The sequence below is a fragment of the Macaca nemestrina genome, chromosome 15 (genome assembly GCF_043159975.1).
Source record: "Macaca nemestrina isolate mMacNem1 chromosome 15, mMacNem.hap1, whole genome shotgun sequence".
Lineage (NCBI taxonomy): Eukaryota > Metazoa > Chordata > Mammalia > Primates > Cercopithecidae > Macaca > Macaca nemestrina.
Genome location: NC_092139.1, coordinates 59,964,315 through 59,974,523, shown reverse-complemented (window position 1 = coordinate 59,974,523; position 10,209 = coordinate 59,964,315). Strand labels below are relative to the sequence as shown.

The following is a 10,209-nucleotide window of genomic DNA, read 5'->3' as shown; positions in this document are numbered from 1 at the left end:
CATTTTAATCATCTCTTCCATTAAACCAAGATTACACAAAAGCATTTGAGGACATTGGGGACTGGCACTTCTAATTTTGCTTCAGAAACCAGTACTCTAAATATGGGGTTTGGAGGTCAGTTACATCACTGTCTTTGTATAATCAGTCATTAAAAAATATTTTGGGGACATTTCTCAGAAGTCTCACCCCCGTATTTTTGTTCTTAACACATCTCACCACAAACTCAACCACACCTATGGTTTGCAAACTTTGGGAAATGTCAGTATATGCCATTATCATGGTTATTAGTACTATTATTTGTTAAAAACCCTTTGAAGACAATTTTATGTGACTTATATATATAGTTAGTATTTTAATTTGGATATTCTCCAGTTATGTGCAAAGATTAAAACTAGGCAGTGTCATTTTATATAACTGGCACCTTTTATATGGCTATGGGGACTGCTTGGTGTCTATAATTATTATGTATAATTGTTGGACTGAAATCAAACTTAAAGTCTTCCATATTTCAAGTGTTTCTGTTCTAAGCAGTAGGTACAGAAAATAATGACATAGTTGTGTCTAATTCTGTATAGTTCAGCACCCTCCACAGCTGTCAGTCTCTGATTTGATCTACCTTTACCAGACTGAACAGATCCTTGAATTTACTTTTGTGTATATCCTTCCTTCTTGCTCACATTGGGAATCAGACTAATGCTGGAAAGAGGCATCTTCAGACTTTATTGAGGAACTCCAGATTGAGACATGCTGGGATTGAGTCCGTGGTTAGAGAAGATGGATTAAATAGAAACAAAACAGGAAACATGTGCTTGGCATCTAAGAGCAGTTGCTGAGGGTGATTCCACTCTTTTTTTTTTTTTTTTTTTTTTTTTTTTTTTTTTTTTTTTTTTTTTTTGAGACGGAGTCTCGCTCTGTCACCCAGGCTGGAGTGCAGTGGCCGGATCTCAGCTCACTGCAAGCTCCGCCTCCCGGGTTTACGCCATTCTCCTGCCTCAGCCTCCCGAGTAGCTGGGACTACAGGCGCCCGCCACCTCGCCCGGCTAGTTTTTTGTATTTTTTAGTAGAGACGGGGTTTCACCGTGTTAACCAGGATGGTCTCGATCTCCCGACCTCGTGATCCGCCCGTCTCGGCCTCCCAAAGTGCTGGGATTACAGGCTTGAGCCACCGCGCCCGGCCGATTCCACTCTTGTAGTTGTGCCTGGATCGTTGGTATAAAGGCCGCTCTTACCCGTTCTTCAGATTCATTTAGGGGAGGATAAAAGTTTAACATTTTGACAGTCTACTGGGTGCTGAGGGAGGTACACAGGGAGCAGATGGCCTCTGCATCCTCCTGAGTTTTCTTCTTTAATTGCAGGTGCTGGGCTGTTAGGATCAGAGGTTCCACAGTCTGAACTACTCCACTCTGGCTTCTTCCCCGAAGCCAGTCCCCAAGCTGACTTATATTGTACCTGAGTTGCATGCCTGTGCTCCAAGAGCAGAGGTCCTTCCACAGGAGCAGGTTGTTAAGAGTCACTGCATTGATCATGTAGAAGAGCTGTTTGAACACCTGCAGGATGATCGCAGGGTCCAAGCCCTGGTCACACATGACTGTGTGAAAGGCATTCGTCTGGCAGATGATAGCTTCCAGGCGGTATGAGTTATCCCCACCTGCCATGCTGGAGGAGCGCTTCCCGTAGCCAGTGGGCTTCACACCAGATAGACCCTGAATGCTCTCATTTTCCAACATGGCAGAAAGTGTCATCGGCTGCAACACACCCTCGGCAATTTTAATGAGCTGCTGGTAGATCTGAATGGAAAGGTCACACAGCACCTGACGGTGTTCGGCGAGGTCGAAGTTCTTAAGGCAGTGTTCTGCTTTGCAGTGTTCTGAGTCATGAAGCCCTCATCCCTGCTGTACTGCTTCAGACGGTGAACAAGGCGGCAGGTGTTGGATAACAAGAATGACGTCATCTCAAAGTCATCTTTGTGCTTCTTCAGGACTTTCTTAATGCTGTTGATGGTGGAGGTCATCAGGGAGTGCACCTTGGGATCGTCGTTGGTGTAGTCCGCATGTCAGATGCACATGTAGAGGATGTAGGCGGGGAGACAGGGCACTGCTCCCGACAGCATCTTGGGCTTCAAGTCTGTCACCAGGTTCCAGATGAGGAGGGCCTCGCCCTCTTTGTGGTACTCCAACATGCCCTGGAAATCCTTCTCTTTCCGCTGGACTGTGACCTGCCTGTTGAGCTCATGGCGCTTCCTCTCACTCTGGGCCAAGGCCTGGGCAGCTTCTAGGTCATGCGATTTCTTCATGTAAACCTTCAGTTACTTTTAGAGCTTTCTCTCATTCTTTTCCTCTCACTTTATTTTTCACCACAGAACTTCCTATCAGCTAGTATGTTGAATATTTTGCTTATTAACTTTGTTTATTTTTTTCTCCCTCAATTAGAATATTTGCTCCTTGAGTGCAAGGATTTGAGCCTGTTAGGTTCACTGCTGAATTTTAGGCTCCTGGAAGATACTCAGCATTCAAGAGAGACCATTCAATAAATACATGTCAAATGAATGAGTCTGTAAGTTCATCAATTTATTTGCCCATGTGCATTAACTTTTGCCCATATACATCCAATAACTCTTGTTATATGAAATCAACTCTACTATTTCCTTCATGTAATACTTTCAAAATATGTGTGTATATAAATATATACAGAGATCATAGATCATGTCATCATATATGACAGATATATACATACACACATGTATGACTGACATATATATAAATATATACACACATTTATATGACTGATACATGTATATGTACATATATACCTTAGTGGAATCAAGCAGTATTCAAACATTCAATTAGTAATGACTATAGTTTAAGAGAAAGTTTAAAGCTTCTGATAAATAAGAGCAAACATCACTACTAGTTTTTTGGGGAAAAGATTACAAATAGGGATAGTGTGATAAAAGTGTACAATATTATTTACATTTGTGCACTTAGATCCACGTTCAAACTTTGGCTCACCTATATATGTAAAGCACATTTGAATATGTGCTACAATATGCCATTTATAAAGACTGAAAATAATAGTTTATAAACATTATTTATTTAGCAACCTCATGAGCTTGGTTTCAAAAATACCTGAGTTACATAGCATAATCCTAGTGATGGAGAACAGATCAGTGGCTGCCAAGGGTTAGGGTTGGTTGGAAGATGTGATTAGTGAGGGATAACATGAAAACATGTCGCACTTTATGGTGATAGAGCAGTTCTTCATCCAGATTATAGTGATGGATACATAAATCCACACTTCATAGATCTATACACACATCACACATACATTCACACACACCTGTACATGTAAAATCCTTTGAATAGTGTCTGAACCTGAGTTAATGGCATGGAAACAATGTCAATTTCCTGATTTTGCAGTGCACTAGGTTGAGTTAGAAATAATCATTGGGGAAAGTTGGCTGAAAATAATATGGTCATTCTTTTTAATATTTTTGTAACTTCATATGAGTTAAATTATTTTAAAAGAAAATATTAAATTCAAAAATCAAAGCCCATATGACTTTGGACATATTACTTGATTTCTTTCATAGACCTTGATTTCTTCACCTGTAAAAATGGAATAATAGTATGATTCATATCTTATTATTGTCATGCTTAAATCATACCATTTAAGTGCCTATATACATACACACACACACACACGTCTATATATATGACTGACTTAGGTCTATGACTTAAGATGCGGAAATTGGAATTTACCAGAACATTTGTGAATTGATTTGTTCACAAATCAATTTTGTGAACAAATTCAATAAGAACAATTGATTTGTTCTTATGTTTCACCAACTGTCATGGTAAAGGACACCTTAGCCCTAGTACATAGTACGAAAATATATAAATGCTTCTATTTGCCATAAATTTCTCTTGGTTAAGCTTTATAGAGTTTTTTTTTTTGTTTATGACATAGAAATATGACCACAAAGCACATGTGTACCACAATATAAATTTCATGTATTTTGTCTCTTTGTATTATGTTTTCTTTCCATTTACCTCTTTTCAAGCTAACAATTCCTCATCTCCTAATACAGTGGGCCTTCCAAGCACTAACTTCTTTAGACAGTCATGTTGTTTTAACTGGAATCCACAGATAAAGTTATGAAAGCATGGAAAAGGATGAAGAACCTTGACTCCTTCCCCTCTCCATCCCCCATTGAATTCAGTTCGGCCCAAACTTGTATTTGTTTTATTCTTCTGGAAAAGAAAGTATAGTCATTACCCTCAATAAATATACAATCTAGTTAGGGAGATAGGACTTCAGAGTAGGATTTCTTAGTCTCGATTTTGATTATCTTACCTTCAGATATTTGGAAAGACCCAAATGCTGTATGCTTGTGGACTACAAGCAGTATGAGTGGAAAACAAAAGTAATAAATGTTACTTATGACTTTATTATAATGTTAGGATTGTCAATAGTTAACACTTACTGAAGGAAGATTTAAATTGAATATTTCTAAATGGGAAAATTTTAAAAAGCAGGTGAGTCAATAAAGTTTAGGACCCAGAATCTACTGAGATAAAAACTCAATGAGAATTAATTCTCTCTTGGTGGTGTAGCAATTCTCGAGGTTATTTTTGAAGACTCACATGAGAGCTAAACAGTAAAAAAGGGCTGAGACCATTTCAAGGGATGGAGAACACCTTCCTTTCTTGTTCAGATGATGCTCTGAGACATTGCCGTTTATTTTTAAACAAACTTCCACTTAGGAACTTTAAAACCACTTATAAACCAATAGCCACAAAATAAGTGAGGAACTCAGTGTCTAAGCACTATTGTTCTGCCAGACACAGTACTGGGCACATATATAAGTGCTATGATTTAAGCATGACATTAATGAGATAGGAATTGTACTATTATTCCAGTTTTACAGGTGAAAGAAATCGAGGTCTACAAAATAAATCAAAGAATATGTTCAAATTCATAAGGGCTTTGATTTTAGAACTTTGAGATTTTTTGTTTAATACCTATTATTTTTCAATAATTCGTCTCAACTCAGAAGAAGTTAAAAACTACTAAAAAGAATGACCGTGTTATTTTCAGTCAGCTTTTCCCAATGATTATATCTAACGTAACCTAGTACGTTGCCAAAATCAGGAAATTGACATTGTTTCTATACCATTAACTCAGATTCAGACCCTATTCATATTTTGAAGGATTTTACATGTACTCTTGTGTAGGTGTGTGTGAGTGCATGTGTGATGTGTGTATAGATCTATGAAGTGTGGATTTATGTAACCATTACCATAATCTGGATGCAGAACAGCTCTATCACCACAAAGAAAATGCACCATGTTTTCAGGTTATCCCGCACTAATCACATCTTCCAACCAACCCTAACCCTTGGCAGCCACTGATCTGTTCTCCATCACTAGGATTATGCTATGTAATTCAGGTATTTTTGAAGCCAAAGCTCATGAGGTTGCAAAATAATAATGTTTTATAAAATATTATTTTCAGTCTTTATAAATGGCAAACTGTAGCACATATTCAAATGTGCTATACATGTGTAGGTGGCAAAGTTTGAACGTGGATCTAAGTGCCTGAATGTAAAAAATATTGTACGCTTTTATCACAACATCCTCATTTGTAATCTTTTCCCCCAAAAGCTGCTAGTAGTGATGTTTGCGTTCTCTTATTTAAACTATCAGAATTATAGTCATTACTAATTGAAAGTATGTTTGAATAATGCCTGATTCCACTTACATAAGGTATCTAAAATAGTTAAACTCCTAGAAACAGGGTAGAATACTGGTTGCCAGGGACTGGAAGGAGGGGAAATGGGGGTTGCTGTTCAATGGGTATAAAATTCAGTTATAACAGATGAATAAGTTCTAGAGGTATGCTGTCAACAGAGCACCTATAGTTAACAAGATTTTATTGTGCAGTTAAAAATTTATTAAGAGGCTATGTCTCATGTTAAACGTACCTACTTCGTTAACAGAAAAAAACATGGAATATTTTATGCATAAAAATTATGTATGTGTCTGAATTTCACATTTAGTTTCACAAATTGAACTGGTGCTAAAAAGGTATTTTTATATTGAAAAACATGTAGCTGAAGGAGAAGTTACAAATGAGGGATCATTCATAAATAAAATACAATCCTAGGGACTGCTGTTTTTCTATTTTGAATACCCTCCACAATTAGTCTTACTAATTATGTTGATTCAATGCAAAATAATGATTTCTCAAGAGACAATAGAGAGTAGAGAATAAGTCCATTCTTGAGAAAATTTGTAGTTAGTCAAAGTAATTTTTTCATCTTCTTTTCTTATTTAAACCTCAGGTACTCTCTGCCACTCTCTGCTCTTCTTTTCTGGTGTAAAATATGCCAGCTATCCAGAGAGTCAGGGCTTTCTCTAACCGCTCCTCCCTAGAGATGTCAACAGACTTTTACTCAGCTAGACTGTCTAGTTGCCTGTCTTCATATCAAATTCGCAAGACCTGTGGACCTTTCTCTTAGGCCCTTGCAGGGCAGTGCATAATATATTCCATGCTAATTATCTAATGAAGTTCACTAAGTTAATATTTTATTATACCACATAAAATATTCTTAGATCTAACAGTACAGAAATTTCCAATTATGGGCCGGGCACGGTGGCTAGCACCTGTAATCCCAGCACTTTGGGAGGACGAGGCGGGCAGATCACAATATCAGGAGATCAAGGCCATCCTGGTTAACACTGTGAAACCCCATCTCAACTAAACATACAAAAAATTAGCCGAGAATGGTGGCGGGCACCTGTAGTCCCAGCTACTTGGGAGGCTAAGGCAGGAAAATGGCATGAACCCAGGAGGCGGAGCTTGCAGTGTGCCCAGATCAGGCCACTGCACTCCCACCTGGGAGACAGAGCGAGACTCCATCTCAAAAAAAAAAAAAAAAAAAAAAAGAAAATCCAATTAAGTCACTCCTTTGAATTACATCTAAAGGCTAATTTAAAGAGGGTATCACAAAAATAGAAATGATAGTGACAGAAAATGGTCCCAATCTTCACTGCACTGTTGCTGAGACCACCTTGCCACTCATGATTATAGAATGCCTTTCAGGTAACATAAAAAGAGCCAGTGTTAAAATGGAACCTTACTACACCCATGTGTGACAGGCAGGACCTCTATTATTATTCAAAGCTTACAGATGAAGCAGTTAGATTCGGCCCAGGTCACTGGCTTATTAAATGACAGGCTAAGACAGAACCAAGTTTTATTCTCAAAGAAGACCATAAAGAAGAACATTGATCCAAATGAATTATAAGTTTCTTACAGCCCCAGTAGCAATAATTGATAAGCTAATGATTTCTTTAATAAAAATCTGATAGGACAAGTAGAATGTGACAGAATCAACATGATCTATTAATCAGATTTGGGTAGTAGTTGGTAGCTAAATTTTGGATACTCCTGGACATAAAGATGACAATATTTATGACTATAAAGATGGCCATTCCACAGTTTCAGAATTTCTACAGAGAAAGAGATGAAGAAACTTTCTGAAGTGAATGAAACTGTGTGAAGATGAATTATTTGGTTGATAAACTGCTGTCATTCTAAATTGACTTCACTTTCTGAAAAAAAAAGTGCATAAGGATGAAATATGTATTGAATGAAAATTATCTTTTGTTTTTCCATTTTTTATGTAACAAAAAAATCAGAAAAACAGATTAAAAACAAAAAGAAAAGATGACAATAATAGACAATGGAGACTACTAGAGGCAGTAGGGAGGGCAGCCAGGGTTGAAAAACTACAGGGTACTAAGCTTCATACCTGCGTGATGAGATCCATCATACCCCAAACCTCAGCATGGCACAAAATATCCAGGAAACAAAGCTGCCTGCATACCCACTGTATCTAAAATACAATTCGAACTTAAAAATACTAAAAAATAAATAAAGCATATCACTACTGTTAGAGTAGGACATTATTTTAATTTGGGCTGCCATAACATATTTCCATAGACTAGGTAGTTTAAATAAAAGAAATATACCTTCTCACAAGTCTAGAGGCTGGATGTGTCCTAGATCAAGGTGCTGTCAAGGTTGGTGTCTTCTCCAGCCTCTCTCCTTGGCTTGTAGAGGGTTATCTTTTCCATGCATCTTCACTTCATCTTCCCTCTGTACCTGTTTGTGTTCAAATTTCCATTTTAGCTTAATTACCTCTTTAAAGACCATGTCTCCAAATACTGTCACTGTATTTTAGGTACTGGGAGTTAGGAACTCAGCATATGAATTTTGAGTGAACTCATGAGGCAAGGGTGAAATACAGTGATTATTTAAAAGGCTGTTGCATTATCCAAAAGGAAACATTTTTCTAATTGCACTAGAATACAAGTTATGAGATTCAGTAATTATATAACTTTATATAATTTTGTTGTTTATTTGGTTTTTTTGGAGGTTTTCTGTTTTGTTTTATAAGTAGGTTTCAGTATTACTTAGTGATAGTCATGGTGGATATTTGAAGAAGAATTTCTCTCTTTCGGATTATTCCTCTAACACTACAATCAAGTTTCACTGTGTTCTTTCTCTAAAGGAAAATATAAAGCATAGACAAATTAAATGCTGCTCAGATTCTAAAACTTTGAAAATACAATGGAGAAAACAAATAGAAAGTTTGTAGCTACTCAATGACTTGAGCATTGAGTGAATCCTAGCATGCCTATTTTTGCATAGAATGAAAAAAGACACAGCAGGTTCCTTTGGAACAACAAAGTAAGAACATTGACTACAGCTTTAACACCCTTCAAAGAAATTTTTGGCAGAATGCAAAAGTATGCATAATTGAGAAAAGTACCCTAATCTGTAGAATAAAATAGGTATAAAAAGAGGCTAAACAAAAATGCTGCTGCCTGTTCTTTTCACAACAATTTTCCACCTGTCCCTGACTGCTGTGTTTAGGGAATCCAAGTTTAGAGCTGAAAAAAATAGGAGGTTGGAGAGTTTAGGACGAAGGCAGTGTAGGGCTGTGTAAATTGCAGAGAACTTGGAGCCAGAAGACTTGAGTGGAATGCAATTGTGGGTGGGCTATGAATCGGGGAGCCTGGCTTTAAACCCCAACTCAGACATGTACTAATCCTATGATCCCAGGCAAATACCATATCCCCTCTTTGACTCAGCTTCTACATTTTTAAATAGAGATAAAAATAGTGCCTTACGGCCGGTTGCAGTGGCTCACGCCTATAATCCCAGCACTTTTCGAGGCCGAGGTGGGCGGATCACGAGGTCAGAAGATTGAGACCATACTGGCTAACACAGTGAAACTCCATCTCTACTAAAAATGCAAAAAATTAGCCGGGCGTGGCGGGCGCCTGCAGTCCCAGCTACTTGGGAGGCTGAGGCAGGAGAATGGTGTGAACCCGGGAGGCGGAGCTTGCAGTGAGCCGAGATCGCACCACTGCACTCCAGCCTGGGCGACAGAGCGAGACTCCCTCCCAAAAAATACATAGATAAAATAAAAAAATAAAAACGGTGCCTTACTTTCTCAGTGCCTGACTCATATTATTTATTAAATATTAGCCACATTTTTATTATATAACTAGATTGGAACTGGGTACGTCACCTTACTTTGTGTCTCAATTTCTTCAACTGTAAAATGAAGTAGTTAGACAATGTGAGCATGTGATATCACAACCAGATGTGAAATTCTGTGGTCCTATCAGGACAGCAACAAGAAACTCACTGGATGCTATCACCCTACCATTAGAATAGGTTTGGAAATTATTGAAGCCAGCAAAGTGAATATGAAAATAAAGAATTTGAAGCACAGTAGGGGAGAAAAGGAGAGAAGAGAAATAAGAAAAGTCACTTTTACAGAAAGATTTTTTATATCTACATTTATCATCTGAAGCTATAATTATATCAAATATATGACTGATTGCATAGGCAATAAAGTTACTCTAAAACAGTCATTTGTGCACTGCAAGAAGAGTGGTTTTTTCCAACTTCCTTTTGTAAGCCAAAAAGTGAATGAGGCAGATCTCAAGTGATTTAGAGATTTTGCTTTGCAAAGTGGAGGATACTTGCAAAGGGAAAATAGGAGGTTGGAGAGTTTAGGACGTAGGCAGTGTAGGGCTGTGTAAATTGCAGAGATCTTGGAGCCGGGAGACTTGAGTGGCATGCAACGGTGGGTGGGCTATGAAATCGCGGAGCCTGGCTTTAAATCA

At 37.9% G+C, this 10,209-nt stretch overlaps 1 pseudogene; it reads right to left on the bottom strand.

Annotated features, from left to right (window-relative positions):
• Positions 1 to 434: 434 nt before the first annotated feature.
• On the bottom strand, positions 435 to 2,294 carry LOC105466820 (unconventional myosin-Vb-like; annotated as a pseudogene).
• Between the last annotated feature and the right edge of the window lie 7,915 nt (positions 2,295 to 10,209).